Genomic DNA, 26,951 nt, shown 5'->3' with positions numbered 1-26,951 from the left:
CTCCTCTACCTGGGTGTCCATCTCTGCCCCGCTGAGGAATCCTGGCCGGCAAACTGGCAGGAACTGGAGACGAAAGTCACCGCTCGCCTGCGGCGCTGGACAGGACTGCTCCGAGTGCTATCTTACCGGGGTCGAGTTCTGGTCATAAACCAGCTGATCGCCGCCATGTTGTGGTATCGGCTGGTCACTTTGACCCCTCCCCCGGACTTTGTCACAAGAATCCAGAGATTGTTAGTCGACTTCTTCTGGGACAAAAGATTGCACTGGGTTGCTGCCGAGGTTCTGATTCTCCCGCTTCTGGAGGGTGGTCAGGCGCTAGTGTGCCTACGCACACAGGTGGCGACTTTCCGCCTTCAGACCCTGCAGCGATACCTCTACGTTGAGCCTCCTCCTAGATGGTGTGCCCTGATGACGTATTTCTTCCGTCAGGTGCACGGCCTGAATTATGACGTGCAGCTCCTGTTTATAGAACAGCTGGGCCTCGGTGGCTCCTTGCAGGCGTTGCCCGTCTTTTACCAGGACCTGATCAAAGTCTGGAAAGTGGTCGCCTCGCGACGCAGCTCTCCCCCGTCAGGAGTAGCGGCTATCGTCAGAGAGCCGCTGCTCAGGAATCCGCCCCTCCGTCCTTTTCAGTGGTTGGCGGAGAGGAGGGCTGTGGCCGCAGGGGTGACCAGGATCGGGGACGTGCTGGGTGGCGGAGGACTGGGCTGGATGCTCCCGCAGGAGTTGGCGCGACGCGCGTCTGTGAGTGTCCAGGTCGCAGCCGATGCCATCCAAGACCTGAGAACGGTCGTGCTCGGACCCGACGTTATTTTGGGTCTTGAGGTGGCCCAGGTGCGCGGTGGTCTTCCGTCTGAACGTTCCCCTGTTTGGACAGAATTCCACATTGGCCCCAAGCCCCGAACCCTCCCTCGGGTGCTGGTGCCCCGCAATATGAGCCGCCTCGGGGACATGCCCTTTGTGCCTTTTGGCACGGCAAAGAGGGGCTTTTTGTATGAACTGCTGCTGCACACCTTCCATTTTCTCGCCCTTGTCCGTCGACCGGACACGCCCTGGCGTGCCTTGTTGCCGTCCGGCGGCGGAGGCCCCCGATGGGAGGCCCTCTACGGAGGTGTCCTCCCCCTTTCTATCGGGGACCTGGGTTGGAGGGTGTTGCATGAAGCAGTCCCCTATAATAAGAGGATGCATAGGTTCACGGACTCTCAGGACACGTGCCCTTTTTGCGGTCTTGTGGAGTCCGTGGACCATGTATACATAGGGTGTTGTAGACTGCACTCCCTTTTTAGTTATTTGAAAAATCTTTTATTGATGTTTTGTTTGCACTTCAGCCCCACGCTCCTGATCTATGGGCACCCAGTGCGGAAGGGGGTCGGGAAGGAGGAGGACCTCCTCGTGAACCTGCTCCTGGGCCTGGCCAAGTTGGCCATTAACAGGTCCAGGCAGCGGGCGATCGACGGGGGAGTCCCGCCAGATTGTTTGTCCCTCTTCCGTGGCTACGTTCGCTGCCGGATGTCCCTGGAGAAGGAGCACGCGGTGTCTGCTGGCACTCTCGAGGCCTTCCGTGCTCAGTGGGCACCGCGGGACTGGGGTGTTTTGTTGACCCCTTTAATCACATTTTGATTTAAAGTTTGTAAGTTTCCTTTCAACTTTGTTCTTGGTTTTACAGCTGATCTGAATTAGGAGCTGTGCCTGATTTATCCCAATTTTGTTGATTTGGTTTTCATTTAAAAGATTATCAAGAGTTCCAGTCTCACAATGGCAAACTATGAAACAACGTAACTTCATCTGAATAGGAACAGTTGGAAACGTGTTTGTATTCGAAAGAGTTACTTTCTGGTCATAAACCAGCTGATCGCCGCCATGTTGTGGTATCGACCGGTCACTTTGACCCCTCCCCCGGACTTTGTCACAAGAATCCAGAAATTGTTAGTCGACTTCTTCTGGGACAAAACATTGCACTGGGTCGCTGCTGAAGTTCTGAGTCTCCCGCTTAGGGAGGGTGGTCAGGCGCTGACCTGAATTAGGGGCTGTGCCTGATTTATCCCAATTTTGTTGATTTGGTTTTCATTTAAAAGATTATCAAGAGTTCAAATCTCACAATGGCAAAACTATGAAACTATGTAACTTCATCTGAAACAGATGGAAACGGGTTTGTACTCGAAAGAGTTACACCTTCTTACCGGCTTGGCCTGAATAGCCAAGTGGTTATGGTACTGGGCTTGTAACCCCCAGATCAAGAGTTCATTTTCCTAACGATCTCGTGGAGGTAATTGTGGATTCAGTTGGTTTCCTGGTACTGAGGAGAGAAGGTGTGTGGTGTTGGTGTTGCTGCTCCTCAGTGTTTCAACTGTTTCTGCTGCTGCCTTTGGGGTTGTTGCTTCTGCTGTGTCCTGCTGCTGCTTCTGCTGCTGCTCCTCCAGTGCTGCCAAAGGAGAGAGAGGGAGAGAAGAGAACAGTTGCTACTGTTGCTACAGGACAGGAAGGCCAGGAGGCCAGGACTGAGTTAAAAAACAACATCCTAGGTGGGTGACTGAACTGTGTATTTTTGTTTAAGGTGGGGGCAATTAAGGACTGTGTTTTTGTAGGGGGAGGCAAGAAGACTGCCAGAGGAGTTGGGGAAGGAAGAGAGGGAGGGTGTGTGTGTGTGCTGAAACCATCTTTCTGCCACCCCTCCCCCCAACCCAGCCCTTTTCCCAGTAAGGCCAGCAATAGCTGGTGAAGACATCGCCTCCCCCTGCCTGAAGAACATCAGGCCCCCACCCACCGTCCATCCACCATCGAGGACACCCACCAGGACATTTACCTCTTTCCCTCCTGTGCCTCCCTGTCTTTTACTCCTCTCCCTCCTCTCCTCTCCTGCCTAAAAGAGGGGAGGTTGTTTCTACCTCTCTCCCCCACCCCCTTTCCTCCCTATATTTCTAAAAAAAAATAAAAAGAGAAAAAAACAAAATGGCCAATCCTTCCCGGGGTGGGCGTGGCTCTGGCCCTAAGGCCAATTCACCATCACCTGTGGCCGGGCCCTCGAGGGCTAATGTGGAGGCGGTTTTGTCACCGGTGGCAGGGCCTCAAAAAAAGAAAACTTATGCGGGGCTGGTTGCTTCTGCGGCTCCAGCTGCTCCCGCTGCCCTGTCACCTTTCCGCCTCCTGACCAGGGCCCTTGGGGTAAAGAGCTATGCTCACCCTGAAATGACAATAGAGGCCTGCGTAAAGGCTATGGCTGGGGTCGTCGGCCCCTCAGCCATTGTCGCGGCCTCTAAAATGTATGGGAAGGCCATATTCTTCTTGAGGTCCGAGCGGGCGGTGCACCTCGCCCTGCAAAAAGGACTCACTGTGGGCGGGACTTTTCTGGCGGTGGACCCCCTTGAGGCCACCGCCCAGAGAATTATTATTTCGAACATCCCGCCTTTTCTATCCAGTGAGCTCCTCCTCCCCCACCTTAATAAATTGGGGGAGGTCAGGTCAGGGGTTGCACCAATCCCGCTCGGCCTCAAAGACTCGGCCCTCCGCCATGTGTACTCCTTCCGGCGCCAGGTATTTGTCCGCTTGGCCCAGGAGGAGTGCCTGGAGGGGGCCTTCGTTATCAATTTTGAGGGGACCGCCTATCGGGTCTTCTGGACCGTGGAGGGCGTGCGGTGCCATGCTTGTAAGGAGGCGGGGCACGTGAGGAAGAACTGCCCCGCCTCCAAGGCTACGAGCCCCACCCAAGCGGCCACGGCTGGCACCGCCCCTCCTCCCCCCGCCACCACTCCATCTCCCTCCCCGCAAGGGGAAGCGACGCCGGCGGCCACTGCCATCTCGGCAGCCGGTGAGGCGGGGGGAGAGCCCCCACGCCGTAAGAAGGCGCAGAGGAAGACCCGCAACCTGGAGGCGGCCCCTGAAACGCCCCAAAACCCCCAAACACCTGCAAGCACCGGCTCGGGGGAAAAGACAACATCCGGCCCCGGCGTCGTGTCCGCGTGTGCTCCCGGGCCCGTGGGTGCTAAGGCGCCGAGTGCTGGGCCCGGCGTCGTCCCTGCGCGTGCTCCCGGGGCCGGCGGGGAAGGGACGCGGGACCCCGAGCCGGGGTATCTAACACCCAAAACCCAGAGGGTGGAGTGTCCGGGAGGGCTGGACAAGGAGGAGGGGGCCTCGGAAATGGAGGTCTCCCTAGCCCCCAGCCTGACCCGGAAGAGACGTCACGCTTCGGAGGAGGAGGTGGGTGATGCCCAAACTGAAGAAGTTGGGTGTGTCCCTTCCCCCGATGAAGAGGTGGTGGCGTCTCCACCAAGTAAAATCTCGCCCTGTCCTCTGGGGGAACTCAAAACCCCTGCACCGACTCCCACCACTATTACCCCTGTCAACCTGCTGCAGTCCCCTGAACAGGGCCCCTCGGGGGTCACTGAAGGCACCTCCCTTGAGGTGGTGCCCGACTCAGAGACCCTCGATACCCCCGAGGTACCTTCTGGCTCATCGGGGGACTGCAACTTTCAAAATTTAAAAAATGTCAACGGGTCATTGGGTGGCGGCGAAAAGGAAGGCCTTCCCGCTCCCTCCCAAACCTTAGCACCGGGCGTCCTATGTTTAGGTCAGGAGCTTGTCCTGAGCTCCCCGGACGACCCGGTGCCGGGAGGAGAGCGGGCATCAGAACTGCCGCTGCCCTCTGACCCAAAACGTTTAGAGGAGAGCAGAGAGGACCCCTCTGGCCTTGATCCTGGGGGTGGGATCGAGGTACAGGTGGGGCCAGCTGGCAGCTCCGAATCAGCCCCCGTACTCAATGCGGGGGAGGGGTCGGAAGCTGGAGGCGACGACCTGGAGGAGGACGGGGTGTCCGTGGTGAGCGCTGGAGATTACGCTGAGTCGCTCTCAAGCGAGGCGGTGGATCCCCTGGTGCCCTCCACTGACTCCCCCCTCATCCCCCCAAGGGAACTCCGGGACTTTTTGGCGAGTCATCGCGGTCGCCGAGACAGGGTTCAGTTGGCCTTGGACCGGTGGCATTCTTTTCCGCTGGTGTTCTGGTCCACTCGCGAGGCTCTCAAGTCTCCTGAGTTGGATAGGAACGCGCGGCGGAGGGTCCAAACGTTTTTCGCTGGGCTCCTGAAGGAGAGGAAGGACTAAAAAGTCCTCTTCTTCTTTTTAATGACTTAAGGTGAAGATTTGATGTACCTTTGACAATGAAGACGACTATAGCCAGCCTCAACATCCGCGGCAGCAGGGCCGCACAGCGCAGGTTCCAGAACTTCTCGGTCCTCAGGGACGGGAAGTATGCGTTGTGCTTCCTGCAAGAAACCCATACCGTTCCGGGAGACGAAGCCACGTGGCTCCTGGAGTGGCGAGGGGGGGTCTACATGAGTCACCTAGCCTCCAATTCTGGCGGGGTGGCTATCTTGTTGGCCCCGCTTTTTCAGCCGGAGATCTTGGGGGTCAAGGAGCCAGTGCCAGGCCGGTTGCTGCACCTGACTGTGCGTCTGGGGGGGGCGGTGCTTCACTTTGTGAATGTGTACGCTCCCCTGGGCACGCAGCAGCAAGCGAGCTTCTTTGAAGAAGTGTCCACTCATCTCGGCTCCATCGACGCTGGCGAGTGCATCGTCCTCGGGGGGGATTTCAATTGCACCCTCGGGGTCCGGGACCGTCACGGTACCCCGCACTGCACACGAGGTGTGAGTAAGTTGCGGGACCTGGTCAGGTCCTTCGACTTAGTGGACGTCTGGCGAAATCTCCATCCTGACTCCAGCGTGTTCACCTTTGTGTCACCTGGAGTCGGAGCGTCCAGACTCGACCGCCTTTACGTTTCGAAGGCGTACGTGTCCTGCATTCCGGTTGCTTCTATACAGCAGGTTCCGTGCACGGACCACCGTCTGGTCTGGGCGGAGCTCACTTCGTTCTGCGCTCGGACGGGGTCCACGTACTGGCATTTTAATAACCTGTTGTTGGGAGACCAGCGGTTCCTGGACTCGTTCCGTCGCTTCTGGGCCAGCTGGAGAAGGAAGCGGGGAGGCTTCCCCTCCTTGAGGCTATGGTGGGACGTGGGCAAGACTCACGTCCGAGTTTTCTGTCAAGAGTACGCGAAGGGGTCGACAAAGAGACGCAAATCCAGGGTCGAGGAGTTGGAGAAGGAGGTGCTCGACCTGGAGGCACGTCTCCGTCAGCCCGACGCGGACCCGGCCCTGCGGTCGGTGTACGATGAGAAGAAGGGCGCGCTGCGGGACCTGCAACTGGTCGGGTCTCGGGGCGCGTTCGTGAGGTCGCGGATCTGTTTCCTTAAGGAGATGGACCGTGGCTCTCCCTTCTTCTACTCACTGGAAAAAAGGCACGGGGTCCGTAAGCAGCTCTTTACGCTGCTGGCCGAAGACGGATCACTTGTCTCGGATCCGGAGGGCATCAGGGCCATTGCCCGAGATTACTACACTGCCCTTTTCTCTCCGGATCCGTCCAGTGAGGAAGCTTGCAGAGTTTTGTGGGAGGACCTGCCGCAGGTCGGCCCGGAGTGCGCCGGAAAGCTCGACTCCCCTATAAGTCTGGGGGAGCTGACCGGCGCACTCGACGGTCTTTCTAGGGGCAAAACCCCGGGACTAGACGGGCTGACCGTGGAGTTCTTCAGGGCGTTCTGGGACGTCTTGGGGAGCGACTTCGCGGGGGTCCTGGGGGAGAGCATTGCTACCGGGGAGATGCCCCTTTCGTGGCGCAGGGCCGTGATTGCCCTGCTGCCGAAGAAGGGGGATCTCCGCCTTCTTAAAAACTGGCGCCCGGTCTCCCTCCTCAGCACGGACTACAAAATCTTTGCCCGAGCCATGTCTTCTCGGCTCGGCACCGTGCTGGACCACATGATCCACCCTGACCAGTCCTACACCGTCCCGGACCGAACCATTTATGATAACATCCATCTGGTCCGGGACATCATCCACCATTCCCAGAGGGCTGGTCTGTCGAGCGCCTTCCTGTCTCTCGATCAGGAGAAGGCGTTCGACAGGGTGGATCACGAATACTTACTCGGAACTCTGCGAGCTTTCGGGTTCGGGACGCATTTTGTCGCCCGGATCCGACTTCTGTACACTGCCGCGGAGTGTCTAGTGAAGGTTAACGGGTCCCTGACGGCGCCCCTTCGCTTTGGGAGAGGGGTACGTCAGGGCTGCCCCCTGTCTGGCCAGTTGTATTCTATCTGCGTGGAGCCTTTCCTGCGCCTCTTGCGGAGGAGGTTGTCGGGATTGGTTCTGCGCGGGCCGGGCATCGGGGTGGTCCTTTCGGCTTACGCCGATGACGTGCTCCTTATGTTTAGTGACCCGGCTGACCTGCGGAGGATGCGCGAGTGCCAGGAGGTCTACTCTGCCGCTTCTTCTGCCAGGATCAACTGGGGTAAATGTTCTGGACTCCTGGTCGGTCAGTGGCAGATGGATCCCCTACCCGAGGAGCTCAGGCCTTTCACCTGGAGCAGGACCAGCCTCCTCTACCTGGGGGTCCATCTCTGCCCCGCTGAGGAATCCTGGCCGGCAAACTGGCAGGAACTGGAGACGAAAGTCACCGCTCGCCTGCGGCGCTGGACAGGACTGCTCCGAGTGCTATCTTACCGAGGTCGAGTTCTGGTCATAAACCAGCTGATCGCCGCCATGTTGTGGTATCGGCTGGTCACTTTGACCCCTCCCCCGGACTTTGTCACAAGAATCCAGAGATTGTTAGTCGACTTCTTCTGGGACAAAAGATTGCACTGGGTCGCTGCCGAGGTTCTGAGTCTCCCGCTTAGGGAGGGTGGTCAGGCGCTAGTGTGCCTACGCACACAGGTGGCGACTTTCCGCCTTCAGACCCTGCAGCGATACCTCTACGTCGAGCCTCCTCCTAGATGGTGTGCCCTGATGACGTATTTCTTCCGTCAGGTGCACGGCCTGAATTATGACGTGCAGCTCCTGTTTATAGAACAGCTGGGCCTCGGTGGCTCCTTGCAGGCGTTGCCCGTCTTTTACCAGGACCTGATCAAAGTCTGGAAAGTGGTCGCCTCGCGACGCAGCTCTCCCCCGTCAGGAGTAGCGGCTATCGTCAGAGAGCCGCTGCTCAGGAATCCGCCCCTCCGTCCTTTTCAGTGGTTGGCGGAGAGGAGGGCTGTGGCCGCAGGGGTGACCAGGATCGGGGATGTGCTGGGTGGCGGAGGACTGGGCTGGATGCTCCCGCAGGAGTTGGCGCGACGCGCGTCTGTGAGTGGCCAGGTCGCAGCCGATGCCATCCAAGACCTGAGAACGGTCGTGCTCGGACCCGACGTTATTTTGGGTCTTGAGGCGGCCCAGGTGCGCGGTGGTCTTCCGTCTGAGCGTTCCCCTGTTCAGACGGAATTCCACATTGGCCCCAAGCCCCGAACCCTCCCTCGGGTGCTGGTGCCCCGCAATATGAGCCGCCTCGGGGACATGCCCTCTGTGCCTTTTGGCACGGCAAAGAGGGGCTTTTTGTACGGACTGCTGCTGCACACCTTCCATTTTCTCGCCCTTGTCCGTCGCCCGGACACGCCTTGGCGTGCCTTGTTGCCGTCCGGCGGCGGAGGCCCCCGATGGGAGGCCCTCTATGGAGGTGTCCTCCCCCTTTCTATCGGGGACCTGGGTTGGAGGGTGTTGCATGCAGCAGTCCCTTATAATAAGAGGATGCATAGGTTCACGGACTCTCAGGACACGTGCCCTTTTTGCGGTCTTGTGGAGTCCGTGGACCATGTATACATAGGGTGTTGTAGGCTGCACTCCCTTTTTAGTTATTTGAAAAACCTTTTATTGATGTTTTGTTTGCACTTCAGCCCCACGCTCCTGATCTATGGGCACCCGGTGCGGAGGGGGGTCGGGAAGGAGGAGGACCTCCTCGTGAACCTGCTCCTGGGCCTGGCCAAGTTGGCCATTAACAGGTCCAGGCAGCGGGCGATCGACGGGGGAGTCCCGCCCGATTGTTTGTCCCTCTTCCGTGGCTACGTTCGCTGCCGGATGTCCCTGGAGAAGGAGCACGCGGTGTCTGCTGGCACTCTCGAGGCCTTCCGTGCTCGGTGGGCACCGCGGGGACTGGGGTGTTTTGTTGACCCCTTTAATCACATTTTGATTTAAAGTTTGTAAGTTTCCTTTAAACTTTGTTCTTGGTTTTACAGCTGACCCGAATTAGGGGCTGTGCCTGATTTATCCCAATTTTGTTGATTTGGTTTTCATTTAAAAGATTATCAAGAGTTCAAATCTCACAATGGCAAACTATGAAACAACGTAACTTCATCTGAATAGGAACAGATGGAAACGTGTTTGCACTTGAAAGAGTTACACCTTCTTTCCTGGTGTGGAGGCGGCCAAGAGGGAGGAGGACCTCCACGTGAACCTGCTCCTGGACTTGGCCAAGTTGGCCATAAACAGGCAATTGAGGGGGTTGTCTGACCTGACTGTTTGGCCCTCTTCTGTGGCTACGTTCGCAGCTGGGTGTCCCTTGGGAGGGAGCACACGGTGTCTGCCGGCACCCTCAAGTACTTCCGTGCCCTGTGGGGACTGGGGTGTTTTATAGACCATTTGATCACATTTTGACTTATGTAGGTAAGTTTCCTTTAAATTTTGTCTTTGTTTTTGCAGTTTCCCTTTAATGGGCTGCTTTTTACTTTGTCCCTGATTTTGTTAATTTAGCTTAATTGTTTGACTCAACAGAGTTACACCTTCTTACCCCATGTGGAGGGAGTGTCAGGCGGGAGGAGGACCTCTTTGTGAACCTGCTCCTGGGCCTGGCCAAGTTGGCCATTAACAGGTCCAGGCAGTGGGCGATCGAGAGGGTCGTCTGACCCAACTCTCTGCCCCTCTTCTGTGGCTATGTTCATGGCTGGGTGTGCCTGGAGAGGGAGCACGCGGTGTCCACCAGCACCGTCGAGGCCTTCCATGCCCAGTGGGCACTGCGGTATTTTATTGACCTCTTTAATGACATTTTGATTTAATGATTGTAAGTTTCTTTTGCGTGTTGTCTTTTGTTTTTGCAGTTTCCCTCTAAGGGGCTGCCTTTTACTTTGTCCCTGATTTTGTTAATTTAGTTTATTTGGTTGACTCAAAAGAATTAAACCTTCTTAATTTTCCTCACCCAGCCATTACGTCTTCATGCTCCCCAGACATCCATAGCGGAGTTGGAGGCAGCCTGCTGACTGCTAAGCTCTGTCTGTGAAGACTTTGGCACGTGTCCCCTGGAAGGCAGAGACCTGGAGGGCCCCGGCCTGCTTTTGGGTTCTGCTATGTGGCAGTGCACCCTCCTCTGCCTGTGGAGCTGGAGCTACTGTGGTCACAGGAAGAGGGGATTCAAATGGATCGAACACCCCCTGAACACCTTGGATGGAAAGCCCCGGGATGTGCACCTGCTCATCCTCCTCCCTATGGGTGCCTTGCTGACTCCTCGAGGAGAATAGGTAGCTGAAGTAAAATTGAGTTGCCCCCCCCACACCGCTCTCACATACACATAGTTGGAGGTCAACTATAGCATCAGCGAAGGAGTTGAGCCCACGCAGCAGTGCAGGAGTGAAGTCCTGGACCAAGGTCCCCATGGTTGCTGACAGCCTACAAGCATTGACCTCAGTGTGTTGCATGCCGACACTATCACCTCAGAGTTAAGGCGGACAGACTCCTCCATCGTGCCTTACAATCTGAGGAGTGCAGTGGACATTCCTTGCTGACGTTCCCGAGCTTGTCTTTGCAACTCCAGCAACTGTGACATGAACCACTCCAGAGGTTCGTCACCTGAATCAGACTCAGCAAATTTCTGGCCTCCAACAATCCTCCTAATGCCGGACACCAAGGAAGTCCCTGCCAACGCCTGCTGCAGATCAAACAGTGCATTGTGCTCTCCAGATTGTGATCCCAAGGCTATTCTAAAGCTAGGTCCCACCGAGGTTTGTGTCGCTGCACTGGTGGAGGGTATGGGATCGCTATGACAGGACTTCAAGGAGGGTGCCTTCAGAATCCTCATCAGAGGTTTCTTTGGCGCTCGATTGAAGACCCTGGGTCGCTGGACTCTGTTGGCTGTTTTCCAGATGTGCCTGAGGAAGCAAGAGGAGATAATTAGTGGATAATTAGTTGCCTGTGAAACAGGACACATCACTCACAGCATGGTTGCCTGATGAATGTTGCACTGCTAGATCCTCACTTGGTAGAGCACTGCCGACCTCACCATCAGCACAGAGCCAGTCCAGATCATCGCCAGCCAACTGGATGGTTTTGTTTTCAAAGTCCATGAAGGCCTTGATTTCAGGCATTCTTCCACCAGTCTGTGACCTCTCCCTCTTGTTGTGTGCCAGCTTGTCCTGGATGAATAGAGATAGAAAGACTGTAGGATAGAAAAGCAGGATGCCTGCCAGGCCAGATGTTAAGGATTTCATCACCTTTCCACCTCTCTTCAGCTCTGAAGAAGGGTCACAAGGACTCGAAACGTTAACCTTGTTTTTCTCTCTCCATAGATGCTGTCAGACCCGCTGAGTTTTTCCAGCATTTTGTGTTTTCGTTTCAAATTTCCGGCATTCACAGTATTTTGCTTTTATTACATGATAAGTCTGCCTGGCATGTATAGGTGGTGAGTGGTCCCATGGATAGGGTGAGGACAATGAAGGTGAATATGAGAGAGTGAATGGTGATGCCCCTAGAACTGAGAGTAAGTGAGCTCCCTGTGGATGTGTGATGGGTTTGTGAGTGTGTGAGCTGAGAGTGATGAGAAGAGTGACTTACCCTGGTGGAACGAAGGAGATCATTCAACCTCTTGTGGCACTGGGTGGCCATTCTCTTTTGAAGGGCATTGGCACTGACCACCGCTGCCATCACCTCCCAAGCCAGATTGGTGATGTTGCTGCCCATCCTGTGGCCAGAGCAGGGTGAGAAAACTTCACGGGGAGCCTCCACTGCATCCAAAATGTGCTAGAATGAAGCATCATTGAACCTGAGGGTGGCAGTCTTTTTGCATTTCGGGGCCATGTCTGTTTTGCAGCTATCCTGGGCTGGAAGGACTGAGAAGTGTGCACGTGGCTGGTCTCTAAATATGGCACCTGGCGTGATGAAATGGTGAGGTGATGCCGTGGTGGGCGAATGAGAGTCAGCCCACCATGGAAACGGTGTGTTTCCTGGGAATTCATAATTAATGCGGCAGGTTTGGGACAATACAGCGTGAAAAGCCGCCATTGCAGCCGGTGGGTAAAATTTATTGCAAATCTCAGGTGATTCTGCCCTTAATCTTTAATCACCTGTGTGTACATGTATATGTTTTGGATTAAGATATTCTTGGTAAATAGGAAATGTAAAAAAAAACTAAAGGAGGAGGAAATGCAGTGATTGTAGGTTTAACCTTTCCTACTGCCTTTAGGGTCATGTGATTGTACTGACGAATGAGCCCTAAGCGCAGGTAATCTTGAGAGCAGAGCTTTCTAGTCATGGACCTGGTTCAAGCATGTAGCTTCTGAAAGAGCTCTATAATAAAGTTATATGTTTCAGGTAAGAAACGTGTCCTGGACATCAAGTTCATTACAACCTGTATTGGACAGGCTTTGTCAAAGGGAGGCAGTTGTAATTTGTAGGTTATTTAATATTACTCAAAATGCGACTGAACAGGGTGACTGCAGCTACCATCTGTTTCCACTGGTTATCTCTCCTGCTTCTGTCCTCCCTTAACCTTGCCCTTCCTGTCACCTTTCACACTTTCACTCGTGGTTAATCCCTGGATTTCACCTTTCAGTTCTCAATCATTGATATGGCTATCTCGTCTCTTCTTTGTCTCTCAAACCATCAACACATATCCTGACCCTTGACTTCTGGAAAAATCTGCTTCACCAATTTAATTTAAAATTCCCAACTACCACTCTTTTAGCTATTGTGGCACTCCTCTCACTGTTCGTCACTTAATTTGCTTCACTCTTCAGTGCCCACTTCCATACAAGGCTTCTCACCATCTCTTGTATCCACCCTTCTCTCAGGACAGCTGCCATCCTCACATGCTTATGTTTCAGGGCTACAGACTCGAGCACACTTGGTGCATAACTGACTTATTGTCTTCCACCAAATTGAGGTGGACATATCAAGCATTACTGCCAATCCTTTTATTACTCCAGGATTACCTTGGCGGACAGAAACAATGCATGACTCCTCTTTTGTAAGATTGGCTCCTGAAATTCATCTCAAGCAATGACTTTTCCTCTGGCATTGGATCATTGCCCCCTTGCTTTTCCTTATGCTCATGCTTTCCCTTATTGACTTCAACCATAGACTTTGAATCAGTTTCTAACTACATGTGGATGACACATGTTGAATATGTTCAAGGCTGTGTTAGACAGATTTTTGATCTACAAGGGAGTCAAGGGTTATGGGGAGGGGAAGACACAAAAATGGAGTTAAGATCACAATCGGATCAGCCATGACCTTATCGAATGTTGGAGCAGGCTCAGGGGCCAAATGGCCAACTCCTGCTCCTATTTCTTATGACCTCACGATGACACCCATTCCACCTCTCCACTTGCCTTAACCCCATTACTATCTTATTGCTTGCAAGATGATTGACATCATCGTAAATCAGCCAGGATTTCATGCAACTGAATACTTGGAAAGTGAAATCCAGGTTTTTAAGAAACTGCCAAAAATATCTGTACCCTTCACATTGACTCTAGCCCCCTCCTTAAATACTCATGAAAGTGAGGAGACTGCAGGCAGCCATGGCATTCTACCTGGCCAAGAGCTGACCTTCAAATCCCATATCTTACTCCTTACCACTTACTCCTGCCTCTCAACATTACTCCCCTCCATTCCTCTCAATTCCACTGCTAAATAAACTCTTAGCCACTAGGAAACTTGATTTCCCCAACGTCCTTCCTGCTGGGGAAGTGCTATGTCTTATAAATGCTCTAATCTTCCAAGTTCCACACTAAGTTCCTCTTCCTCATAACTCTCAATCTAACCTGAATTGACTGCCCACTTCCCAAAGGATAAAATTTTAAATCCTCATTCTTATCTTCAGGTCCCTTCACAGCTTCTCCCTATCCTTTTTCTGCAATCTTCTCCACATTTACATCTCCTTGTGCATCCACTGGTCTTTTGTTCAGAACATCCTCTTTGTCCACATGGACTACCGTACTAAATGAGATAGTTTTGAACAGATCTAGCACCTCAAAACTGGTCATCCATGAGGTGCTGTGGACCATTAGCAGCAGCAGAATTAGATTCAGCCACAACCTGTAACCTAAAGAAAAACAGAATTACCTGGAAAAACTCAGCAGGTCTGGCAGCATTGGCGGAGAAGAAAAGAATTGACGTTTCGAGTCCTCATGACCTTTCAGCAGAACTGATTTTTCTTCACAATGAAAGGGGTGAAATATAAGCTGGTTTAAGGTTTTGGTGGGGGGGGGGGGTAGTGAATTGGAGGGCGGGTGTTGTCGTAGGGACAAGCAAGCAGTAATAGGAGCGGATCATCAAAAGATGTCACAGACAAAGGAACAAGAGAACACAGAGGTGTTGCAGTTGGTGATATTATCTAAACGAATGTGCTAATTAAGAATGGATGGTAGGGCACTCAAGGTATAGCTCTAGTGGGGGTGGGGGGGGCATAAAAGATTAAAAAATAATGGAAATAGGTGGGAAAAGAAAAATCTATATAAATTATTGGGAAAAAAAAAGAAGGGGGAAGAAACAGAAAGGGGGTGGGGATGGAGGAGGGATCTCAAGACCTAAAGTTGTTGAATTCAATATTCAGTCTGGAAGGCTGTAAAGTGCCTAGTCAGAAGATGAGGTGCTGTTCCTCCAGTTTGCGTTGGGCTTCACTGGAACAATGCAGCAGGCCAAGGACAGACATGTGGGCAAGAGAGCAGGGTGGTGTGTTAAAATGGTAAGCGACAGGGAGGTTTGGGTCATTCTTGCGGTCAGACCGCAGGTGTTCTGCAAAGCGGTCGCCCGGTTTACGTTTGGTCTCTCTAATGTAGAGGAGACCACATTGGGAGCAACGAATACAGTAGACTAAGTTGGGGGAAATGCAAGTGAAATGCTGCTTCACTTGAAAGGAGTGTTTGGGCCCTTTCACGGTGAGGAGAAAGGAAGTGAAGGGACAGGTGTTGCAACCTTTGTGTGGGCAGGGGGAGGTGCCATAGGTGGGGGTTGAGGAGTAGGGGGTGATGGAGGAGTGGACCAGGATGTCCCGGAGGGAACAATCCCTACGGAATGCCGACAGGGGGTGGGTGGTGAAGGGAAGATGTGTTTGGTGGTGGCATCATGCTGGAGTTGGAGGAAGTGGTGGAGGATGATCCTTTGAATGCGGAGGCTGGTGGGGTGATAAGTGAGGACAAGGGGGTCATTATCATGTTTCAGGGAGGGAGGAGAAGGCGTGAGGGCGGATGCGCGGGAGATGGGCCGGACACGGTTGAGGGCCTTGTCAACGACCGTGAATGGAAAACCTCGGTTAAGGAAGAAGGAGGACATGTCAGAGGAACTGTTTTTGAAGGTAGCATCATCGGAACAGATGCAACAGAGGCGAAGGAACTGAGAGAATGGGATAGAGTCCTTACAGGAAGCGGGGTGTGAGGAGCTGTAGTCGAGGTAGCTGTGGGAGTCAGTAGGCTTGTAATGGATATTGGTGGACAGTCTATCACCAGAGATTGAGACAGAGAGGTCAAGGAAAGGAAGGGAAGTGTCAGAGATGGACCACGTGAAAATGATGGAGGGGTGGAGATTGGAAGCAAACTTAATAAATTTTTCCAAGTCCCGATGAGAGCATAAAGCAGCACCAAAGTAATCATCGATGTACCGGAGAAAGAGTTGTTGGAGGGGGCCGGAGTAGGACTGGAACAAGGAATGTTCCACATACCCTATAAAGAGACAGGCATAGCTGGGGCCCATGCGAGTACCCATAGCCACACCTTTTATTTGGAGGAAGTGAGAGGAGTTGAAGGAGAAATTGTTCAGTGTGAGAACAAGTTTAGCCAGATGGAGGAGAGTAGTGGTGAATGGGGATTGTTCGGGCCTCGGTTCAAAGAAGAAGCTAAGGGCCCTCAGACCATCCTGGTGGGGTATGGAGGTGAGAGGGATTGGACGTCCATGGTGAAGAGGAAGCGGTTGGAGCCAGGGAACTGAAAATTGTTGATGTGACGTAAGGTGTCAGAGGAATCACGAATGTAGGTGGGAAGGGACTGGACAAGGGGAGAGAGAAGGGAGTCAAGATAACGAGAAATGGGTTCCGTGGGGCAGGAGCAAGCTGACACGATCAGTCTACGGGAACAGTTCTGTTTGTGGATTTTGGGTAGGAGGTAGAAGCGGGCCGTCCAAGGTTGGGCGACTATCAGGTTGGAAGCTGTGGGAGGAAGATCCCCAGAGGAGATGAGGTCAGTGACAGTCCTGGAAACAGTGGCTTGATGTTCAGTGGTGGGGTCATGGTCCAGGGAGAGGTAGGAGGAAGTGTCTGCGAGTTGACGCTCGGCCTCTGAGAGGTATAGGTCAGTGCACCAGACAACAACAGCACCACCCTTGTCAGAGGGTTTGATGACAATGTCAGGGTTGGACCTGAGAGAACGGAGTGCAGTAAGTTCAGAGAGAGAGATTAGAATGGGTGAAAGGAGCAGAGAAATTGAGACGATGAATGTCGTGCTGACAGTTCTCAATGAAAAGATCAAGAGAAGGTAAGAATCCAGAGGGAGGGGTCCAGGTGGAGGGAGAATATTGGAGGTGGGTAAAACGATCCATTGAATGGGGAGAGGACTCCTGCCCAAAGAAGTGAGCCCGGAGACGAAGACGGTGGAAGAAGAGTTCAGCATCGTGCCGAGCCCGAAATTCATTGAGATGAGGGCGTAAGGGTATGAAACTAAGTCCTTTGCTAAGCACTGAACGTTCAGCGTCGGAGAGGGGAAGGTCAGGGGGTATAGTGAATACACGGCTGGGGCTGGGATTGGAAGATGGGGTGGGGACGGAAGGACAGGCAGGGGTGGAGGGTCTTAGATGGGTGTTGGTGTCGATGAGTTGTTGGAGCAAACTGTAAACAACCTGTAACCTCATGGCCCAACATATCTCCCACTTTACCATTAACATCAAGCCAGGGGATCAACCCTGGTTCAATCAAGATTGCATGAGGGCCTGTCAGGAGCAGCACCAAGCATACCTAAAAAGGGGATGTCAACCTACAACACAGGATTACTTGCACACCAAACAGTGTAAGAATATACGATAGACAGAGCTAAGCATTCCCACAAGCGGATCAGATTGAAGCTCTGTAGTCCTACCAAATTCAATTGTGAATGGTTGTGGACTACTAAACAACTAACTGGAGGAATGGGCTCAGCAAATATCCCCATCTTCAATGATGGGGGAGCCCAGCACATCAGTGCAAAAGACAAGACTGAAGCAATTGCAGCCATCTCCAGCCAGAAGTGCCAAGTGGATGATTCATCTCAGCATCCTCCAGAAATGTCCAGCATCACAGTTTTGAACCAATTCAATTTACTCTACGTGATATCAAGAAATGGGTAAAGCCACCAGGTACTGCAAAGGCTATGGCCCCTGAAAACATCCTGGCAATAGTACTGAAAACTTGTGCTGTAGAACTAGCTCTGCCCCTAGCCAAGCAGTTCTAATGCAGCTGCAACACTGGCATCTATCCAGCAATGTGGAAAATTGTCCAGGTATGTCTTGCACAAAAATCAGGACAAATCCAACTGGGTCAATTACTGCCCCATCAGTCTACTCTCGATCATCAGCAAACTGATGGAAGGGGTCATCAACAGTTCGAGCAAGCGGCACTTACTCAGCAATAACCTGCTCACTGATGCTCAGTTTGGGTTTCGCCAGGGTCACTTAGATCCTGACCTCATTACAGCCTTGACCCAAACATGGACAAAAGAACTGAACTTGAGGTGAGGTGAGAGTGACTGCCCTTGGCATCAAGGCAGCATATGACAGATTGTGGCATCAAGGAGCCCTAGCAAAACTGATGTCAATGGAAATTAGGGGGAAAATCCACCACTGATTGGAGTCATACCTAGCACAAAGAAAGATGGTTGTGGAGGTCAATCTTCTCAGTTCCGGGCAACATTGCAAGAGTTCCTCAGGTTATTGTCCTAGATCTAATCATCTTTAACTGCTTCATCAATGACCTTCCATCCATCATAAGGTCAGAAGTGGTAATGTTCGCTGATGATTGCACAATGTTCAGCACCATTCGTGACTTCTCAGATACTGAAGCAGCCCATGTCCAAATGCAGCAAGATCTGAACAACATCCAGACTTGGGCTGACAAGTGGGGAGCAATAATCATGCCACACACGTGGCAAGCAATGACCATCTCCAACAAGAGGGAATCCAATCATCTCCCCTTGACATTCAATGGCATTACCATCATTGAATCCCCCACTATCAATAGCCTGAGGGTTACCATTGACCAAAAACTGAACTGGACCAGTCATTTAAATAGTGTGTCAACAAGAGCAGGTCAGAGGCTGGGAAACACACTTCCTGACTCCCCAGAGCCTGTCCACCATCTGCAAGGCACAAGTCAGGAGTATGATGGCATACCCTCCACTTGCCTGGATGAGCACAGCTCCAACAACACTCAAGAAGCTCAGCACAGTCCAGGACAAAGCAGCCCACTTGATCAACACCCCATCCACTACAATAAGCATTAATTCCCTCCACCAATGATGAACAGTAGCAGCAGTGTGTACCAACTATAAGTGGCACTGCTACAACTCACCAATGTTCCTTCAACAGCACCTTCTAAACCTGTGACTTCTAACATTGAAAAGGACAAGGGAAGCAGATGCATGGGAACACCACCACCTGCAAGTTCCCCTCTAAGTCAGTCACCATCCTGACTTGGAAATATATCACCGTTCCTTCGCTGTCACTGGGTCAAAATCCTGGAACTCCCTCCCTAACAGCACTGTGGGTGTACCTTCACCACACGGACTGCAGCAGTTCAGGGTGGCGGCTCACCACCATCTTCTCAAGGGCAATTAGGGATGGTCAATAAATGCTGGCCTAGCCAGCAATGCCCTCATCCCGTGAAAAGATTTTAAAAATGCTTGAATCAGAAATCCTGGAGACCACCCAGAACCGTTCTGGAAGCTGTAAATTGAGCAATGTAAAATGATGGCACAAGAGCATTCTAAATTAGTAGTTTTGCTGTCAGATCTTTTTGCTTTATACTTCAGCAAAATATTGTGATTAGTTTGCTGAATGAACCAGAGAAAAATGATACACTTGATTATTTTCTCCTGCCACAAACCAATTTAATGTGCAACAGAGTTTGTTCAAGCCTTTTAATTCTATGCTAATGCTAATAAGTGTAGCAGTGAGATAGATTTCCCTTTTTCCATATAAGCACAGTTGTTTCATCTTGATGCTGTATTTTTGGATTAAAGTGTAAACACATCACTACAGAGTAGTTCTATAATGGACTTTGCTAAGTTGAGAGTGCATGACAGTTTTGTAGCAATAGTGCTTGGCAGACATTTTAAAAAGATGCACATTTGTCACAAAGAAGAAAGGCCAGCCATTGGATTTTGTGAATAATGAGCATTTACAGTATCAATACATTTCAGTGAGAGCATTACCTAGAAAAGGATGGAAAAGAATGGTTTGTCGGTGGAAAGATCGCACTGCCTGAAGGAAAGTACAGGTGAATGGAAAAGTGTGCATCAGCATTTTCTGCATGCTTGATGAGACCACCTGGGATTGATATACAATTCCTCTATCACAGATAATAATAGGGATGTTAGAAACAAAAGCCTTTTTGGTCTGTAATGACCTTATTGCCGCTTTTTTTTCACTACCATGAACTCTCCATGCGAACTTCCAATAAGCAGTTAAAATATAACTTAGGAGCCAAATGAAGAGGTGATTTCTCTTCCCATTTACATGAGAGACATTGCAATAACCCAACTTAAATATACCTAGCCTTTTGGATGGATTTTGGAAAGCTGCATAGAATGAAAGCCACGACCACCTTGCTTTTATATAGCGCGTTCTATGACCTTAGGACGCCCTGAAGTGATTTACACCCAATGAAGAACTTTTGAAGAGTAGGTACTGTTGTAAAGCAGGAGACGGGCCAACCAGTTTGTGCACACAAGGGTCCAACAAATGGCAGTGGAATAATGATCAAGTTATCTGTTTTATTCTGTTGATTGAGAGATAAATATATGCCAGGGCATCAGGGATATCTTCTCAGCTATACTTGGAAATAGTGCCATGGCTTCTTTTACATCCATCCAAGATAGCAGAGGGGGCCCCGATTTAACGTTTCATCCAAAAGACTGCACTTTCAACAATGCAGCACTCCCTCAGCACTGCACCAGCTTGTGCTCAGAGGTGTAGGGTGGAACATGAACCAAAAACCTTTGAAATAAAGAGGCAAGTGTATGATCCATTGAGCTACAGCCAGCAAGATTAGTAGCAGAATGGTAAAACTACACTTGCACATTGGTGCATTCAAAAGGCAGTTCTGTTCTGTACTGTAAATTGTAGGGATCCAAGGTGTCATTCCACAATAATCTAGTAAATGGGACAATATGTCCCTCATGACACTTAAGTATCAATTAAATCTGTACATGTTTGGTATCATAGAACACAAACACTATGTACTAAAAATGTATGAAAGAAATATAAAGTATTAGGGTGGGGTCCTCAAAACATCTCTATTCAGTGAATACTATTTCCACATTCTATAAGGTTTTACATGTTTCCATAAAGGATCTAGAGCAGGCACTTTTTAGGAAACCTTAATTGGCCCACCAACATGAAATTGCGGTCCAGCCCCAATCGCAGGCGGCAGTCAGCTTCCCGACCACCCATGCCCACCTCCACTGAGCTTGCTCAACAAGGGCAAAATTCTGCCCCTGTTTATTGTTGTGCCAAAGTTTATCCTTCCAAAATTTGGTCATTGACTCCTTGAGTGAGAAAAATTTTGAAATGTGGATCTCCACATGAAAAGTTTGGATAAGCCTAATATAGAGACATTGGTGAAGGTGCCAAAAAGATTTCCAAGGTTGTTATAAGAACTGAGGGGTTGAAACTATCATGACAAACTGCACAGGTTGGGGGTCTATTGATGAGGAAAGAGAAGACTGGGGGCTGACCTGATAGAGGTCTTTAAAATCATGGAAGTATTCAATAGGATAGATGTAGAGAAGATGCTTCTACTGAAGCAGTCTATGTCCAAACAAGTGCCAAGTAACATTTGCACCACACAAGTGTCAGGCAATGATCATCTCCAACAAGAGAGAATTCAACCATCACCCCTTGATGTTCAATGGCATTACCCCACTATCAACGTCCTGGGAGTTACCATTGTCCAGAAATTGAACTGGACTAGCTATATAAATACTGTGGCTACAAGGTCAGAGGCTAGGAATAGTGCAATGAGTAACTCACCTCCTGACTCCCCAAAGCCTGTCCAGCATCTACAAGGCACAAGTCAGGAGTGTGATAGATTACTACTCACTCGCCTGGATGAGTGCAGCTCCCACAACACTCAAGAAGTTGGGCACTGTCCAGGGCAAAGCAGCCCACTTGATTGGCACCACATCCATAAGCCTTCACTCCCTCCACCACTGAAGCAGCAATGTGTACCATCTACTCCTTCAACAGTGCCTTCCAAACCCATGACCTCTACCATCTAGAAGGACAAGGGCAGCAGATAGATGGAAAAACCATCACCTAGAAGTTCCCCTTCAAGTCACTCACCATCCTGACTTGCAAATATATTGCTGTTCCTTCACTGTCGTTGGATCAAAATCCTGGAGCTCCCTTCCTAACAGCACTGTGGGTGTACTTAAACCACACGGACTGCCATGGTTCAAGAAGGCAGCTCACAACCACTTTCTCAAGGGCAAATAGGGATGGACAATAAATGCTGGCCCAGCCAGACAAGTCCACATCCCATGAATGAAACTTATGAAGGAACCCAAAATTCAGTTCCATAAATGTAAGAAAGTCAGGATTCAGGAAAAACATCTTTATCCAGAGAGTGGTTAGAATGTAGAACTTGCAAAAAAAGGGAGCAGTTGGGGTGAACAAAAGATGCATTTAAGTGGAAGCTGGATAGGTGTATAAGGGAGAAAGAAATAGAAGGATATGCTGGTGGGGTCAGGTGAAGTAGAGCAAGAGGACACTCGTGGAGCATAAACACCAGAATGGACTGTCTGGGTCAAAAGGCCAGTTTCTATGTTTAAATTCCACGTAATGTAAATGTTTACTATTCTGACTACATTTTTTGTTGATGTTCTTTTCCCAATTTAAGCAGTTAGAAGCTGTTTTAACAGTTTAATATAGCACTGTTCATTCCATGACAAACATTTTCTTGTTGATTCTTGCTAATTCCTGACATGATTTTATTCCACAAACAGAATACAAAGCAAATATTACAATGCAACTTGCTCAAAAGCTAATTCACCTTGAAAAATGAACACAGATTTCTTAAATTGGCTTAAAATATGTGGCTTTGAAAGAGTAGAATCAGACAGGAAATTTTTTGAAGTTGTATTGATTTTCATGCACCAGCACTAAGCAATTGAGGATGTGTATTTTCAAAAATCATTACAATTTGAAGCTGAATTATCTACAATAAAAAGACATATAATAATGGATGTGTTGGATACGTTTTTACAGCAGAGTGAGAATCCAAGACTTTGTGCACTTCAACACAATATAAATAGAGGCACATCAACATTAGGGCAACATCTGCAAATGTGTGTTGGTGCTTCTGAAGGGAGCTTTGTATGGAAATGCTTGCACTATTAAAGAGGCCTAAGCTTTAGAGTCACTCCACAAAAAAAAATGAGCATCAGATGAATGCGTGGCTCGGTGGGTAGTGCTCTTGTCACTGAGCCAGAAGATCGTAGTTCCAGTCTCAGACTTGAATATTGCACAAATCATGGCTGACCCTCCAGACCAGTAAAGAGGGAGTGCTGCACTGCTCAAAGCATTATCCTTCAGATGGGATGTTAAACTGGGTCCCTGTTTTCCCCTCTCTGGTAGATGCAAAAAAATCCTATGGTGTGATTCTAAAAAGAGGAGGGCAGTTTTCCCCCTCAATTAACATCAGCCAGGACAGATTATCGGCTCATTGTCCCATTGCGTGCTGTGACGAAAATTGGCTGCAATGATTTCTACATTACAGCAGTGACCACACTTCAGAAGTACGTAGTTGGCTGTGAGGCACTCTTGAATATCCTGAGGTTCTGAAAGGCGCTATGTAAATGCAAGTGCTTCTTTTTCTTTTTTTTTTAAATGGAGGCATCTGAACAACAAGAGCCATGCTGCCACATGGAATGCCATTGAGTGCAACACTGGGATGCTTAAGCAACGGTTCCACTGCCTGGACCACTTTGGAGCCGCTCTGCAATACTCTCCACAGCACATCGTGCAGAACCTCACCATTTCCCAATGTAATTTTGGGGGAGACTCCCAAGGGAACAAAAGGAGCAGCCACTTATCTATTTCATGGAAGGTTCTGCTTGTGTTCCATTAGAATTGTGTCAGAAGAAAGGGACAACCCCTATGGCATTTCAGAATCCTCATGCCATCTTAGTTTCAAGTCCACAATAGCTGGCGTTTACAGGCCAGTGGATTGATCATGGTCACATTCATATACTCGAGCCTTTCCGATGTACTTTCAGGAAAGAAAGATACCAGTTACTTTCCATCCCTTGGGTAGACAGATTATGTATACATGTTTTGCATTAAATTACTTGATATAATTTATTACACACTTTGAACATACAGAGCCCATTCTACAGGCAACAAAGAATGAAAGGTGCAGAGTGATCATGACCCCAAACCCTTAGTCTCACTCTTTAAATTTTTAAACCTACAATGAAAGTATTGTTTTATATCCCTAGCAGAAGATTAATGTATGGTAATGGCTGGCTGTGTTTATTCTAATAGCAAGTCGATAAAATTTAGGGATATATGATGCTATTGTTCAATGCTGTCAAAATAATCTAACACATTTCTATCACTAAGGCAAAAAGCAGAGGCAAGGGAGACAACCCCAGTAAATGAAATAAGAAGAAAATAATGGCAAAAAGTTCATATTATAGGTGTTGACCCCAGCAATAAAAGCAACTTGCATTTATATAGTACACGTAAGGTAGAAACACATACCAAAATGGATCATACAGGCAATGGGCCGCACAACCTGAGATTTTTGCAGGAAGATTAGGAGTGGTAACAAAGAGGTTGATTGAAGTGATGCACTTTAGAAGATGGGGAGGGAGGTAGTCAGGTGGAGGAGTTTGGAAGGGAGTTTCAGTGAATACAGATGGGGCAGCTGAAAACTCTATCACCACTGTTAGAATAAAGGGAAACCCCAGTCCAAGTGGGGAAACAAATAAAAACTGCCCTTTGCTCCTGGTATTCTTTGATTGACAGGCCATATACTTTGAATTTTTTAAAATTTGTTCTTTCAGTTTCAGTCACCTCCATTGAAGCCGTGGTGGTTTGTTTTGACTGCTGAGTCCATTGTGAATTCTTGGCTGAGTTTCTAAAGCTTAAGAACCACTTACTGCAGCAGGATGTTGTGCACAGTTTGAGTGACCGTTTTGCGAGGCTTTTAAAGGATTATCAGTCTTACGATATGGTTAGTGAGGAGATGTTTGTTTGTTTTTACAACTGAATGAGAATTTCAGGGGATTTAACTTTTTCTCAATGATTCTGGAGATGTTTTTAAATAAGAAATCTGTTTGATTGACCGTTTTATGAGATTGTTAGAAGTTTAATTTTTTTTTATCTCTATTTCAAAGCATTCCCTTTGCTATTACATGGATCCTGAAGCCTGTCCATGATAGATACTGGGTGAGTTGCAATGGACAATGCAAGGTTGGGTGGGGCATGGAGGGGGCATAGGGGAATGGGACTGAGGGAGGGGGAATGTGGATTGGGTGGGGGTGAGTGGGATGAGGGTTTGAGGGCCTGACATTCATCATTACAACTGGGCCAAAGTTCTATTAAATGGGGGCCTTGCCATTCAACCACATCTATTGCTGCCTCGGGCCTGCCTCTAGAGGTGCAAGCCCAGCTCCAGTCTGTCCCCACCTCCCCAGAATGAATAAAGAGGAGATGGGGACCACCATAATGGAGACAGGTTTATAGGGATGGGAGCTTTCCCAACTTTCTTCCTATTTCCTTTATGAGTATCTGAGCCTGGAGTTATGTTGCGGGATTCCCATTTGCTGTGGACAAATTGTGTGTGTGTGTGTGTGTGCATGTATTTGGGGGTGCACATGTGATGAGTATGTGTGTGTGTGTGTTTGTGTGTGTGGGTGTGTGATGAGTGTGTGTGATGACAGGGATGCGTCATAGGGTTTTTCATCCTCGTTCTGTACAACTACATTCCTGCAAGAGTGCACCATGACAACCAGGCAAAAACCATACAAATTAAACCATTCAACAGGTGTAATCTGGAGCAAGATTAACACAGAAGTCCATGGTCACCAACTTAGGACGTGGTACCTGAAGAGAGAGAACAGGAGTAAAGTACAATGAGCAAGGAAAATAAATTGAAAATAAAAACAGTTGACTTCATTTAACTTTTGTTTGAATTTATATAGTTTAAGCCTCAAGTATCTTCCTTCTCCTGATAGTGTACTTTGTCAGGGCACAGGTTTCAATGCTTTACTGCAAAAAAAATTGCATCTTTTGCTAAGTCACCTCACACTTTGCATATTGCCTGAAGGCTCAGATCAATTTAAAAAATATATTAGTTTCCTATTTAACAAGTTTTAAAACATTAAGGGAGGATTTTTCCCTCATTGGGTGGGCTCGGCAGGGGTGGGCAAGGGTAATTGGGAAGCCGACCACCATCCATGATCGGGGCCAGACCGTGATTTCATGCTGGTGGGCTAGTTAAGGCCCGCCCAGCGTGAAACACAAGCGGCAGTGCTCGGTGCTGTCTATGGGGGAGGAGGAGGGCCAGCGTGTATTCTGCGTGGGTACGTGCTTGAAAATTCCCCTGAGGCACAGAGCTGCCTTAGGGAGGTGGACATTTTCAAAATAAAAAAATAAAGATTTTAAAAATGTTATAAGACATGTCCCCTCGTGTGACTTGGTCACTTGAGCAGCGGCATGTTATTAATTAAATTGTAAAATTTTGATTTTATTTCCATTTGCTGTGGGAAACCTCATCCCGTCCATGGATGAGGTTTCCTAAAAAAATCCAAAGGCTGCATGGCATTTTTGCCTGCCCGCCAACCATAAGGTCGGACAGGTAGCGAAAAGTTTCTCTCAATTAACTTTTTAAAGGCCTTAATTGGCCTGTTAATTGTCGGCGGGTGTGCTGCCGACTCTGACGCGCGTCCACTGACCTGTTTATTGTGCGAGTGAACGATGTCGTCGGGTGATTCGCCCGACATCATTATACGTCATTTTACACTCGACCAGGTCAGGCGCACGCCCACCTGCGGAGCTAAAAATTCTCCCCCAAGTGCACAAGACAAAAAGCACTGGCCATTACAATTACCATCTTCAAGTTAGCAGCCAGTCGAATTGGAGTAGGTGTCTTCTTTGAGTCAACTTGGCATCCATGAGCGTTGCGAGTGACTCTGACCTGCACAGTTCAAGGCTCACAGATTTATTTTTGCAAGGGACAGCATTCCCAATAATCTTGACAATAACCAATAAAATCTCCAGATTCTCAATCATGTTTGAGTAAAACCGCCAATTCGAATTAGGTGCAAGAGCCACCATAACCGAGGCAAAAAATAAGCCAGTTTATTAAATCAGCTCAGGTAACACAAGAGCCAGAAGTTGAGAGCATGTACCACAGGAAAGTAACCATGACTGCTCTTTACTACAAGTATGGTTTACGATAATAAAAATGGAGAAATGATTAAGAGGGAAAACTTCACTAAGGCCCATTATTGGGCATGGGGAGTCACAGTTCACGATCTGTTCACATCTGTTCCCATTGAGGTAGGCAGCACATGAACATTGTCCTGCCTCATTTCCATGATTTCTGCATGTAGCCCAGTGCAACCTGTACTTCTGGCTGGCTAGCTGCAT

This window comes from Carcharodon carcharias, chromosome 4, assembly GCF_017639515.1.
Source record: "Carcharodon carcharias isolate sCarCar2 chromosome 4, sCarCar2.pri, whole genome shotgun sequence".
Classification (NCBI taxonomy): domain Eukaryota; kingdom Metazoa; phylum Chordata; class Chondrichthyes; order Lamniformes; family Lamnidae; genus Carcharodon; species Carcharodon carcharias.
Note: the sequence above shows the minus strand (reverse complement) of the source record.